Below are 764 nucleotides of genomic sequence, written 5' to 3' on the forward strand. Positions count from 1 at the left end.
AATTAATTAGACCTACATACATCTACGATATTACCTACCTACCTATGTGTGCATGTGCATGGCTATATTGGGCTAATCATCGTCATCTCTTGAAAGGAAGTCAGTCGTTTTCTTTTAAAAGGACTCTAGGTCATATCATTTTAAGGACAGGTACCTGCCTACAGGAAATCATTTGGGATTCACACCCAAAATTCAGTACCAATTAATGGAAGTACAACAGTACGAGGACTCTACCTTGTCAAAAATTCAATTCCTCACATCCGAATTAGGTATGTGGCTATGAACTTCTTCGGAAGAATTACAAAATTTTGGGTCATGATGTGATCATACGCAATCTCAGCTACCAAAAATTACGCGCCCGATGTATTGGAATACTTGCAGGGGTAAGTGCAATGGAAGAGCCTCACCCTGGACGAACCTCTTTCTTGATCAAGGTAACCTCCAAGCCAGGTAAGTATGATTCAGCTGCTTTCTGATAAGAAAGATTTCCTAGATCCCTAGAGATTAGTAGATTGGGTGAACCGGGCCCTGAGATATAGGTACAATGTCATATAGACAACAGAGCAACAGGCCAGCCTAGTTAGCTTAGTTGGTAGTGCGTCTGCCTTGTAAGCGCTAGGCCGCGGGTTCGATTCCCGCCCGGGGCGGATTTTATCCTGATGGGATAATGTTCGTTCTCGGAACGGCTGGCTTTCTCCTATCCTGTCTTCCTTCTCTCCTCGATTTCGGGACGATAAGACCATAGCAGTTAAAGTTCCCTCTGT

At 43.8% G+C, this 764-nt stretch overlaps 1 pseudogene; it reads right to left on the reverse strand.

Moving 5' to 3' along the window:
* Positions 1–318: 318 nt before the first annotated feature.
* LOC113469251 lies at positions 319–458 on the reverse strand (annotated as a pseudogene).
* Between the last annotated feature and the right edge of the window lie 306 nt (positions 459–764).

Source organism: Diaphorina citri, unplaced genomic scaffold (genome assembly GCF_000475195.1).
Source record: "Diaphorina citri unplaced genomic scaffold, Diaci psyllid genome assembly version 1.1 scaffold1003, whole genome shotgun sequence".
Lineage (NCBI taxonomy): Eukaryota > Metazoa > Arthropoda > Insecta > Hemiptera > Psyllidae > Diaphorina > Diaphorina citri.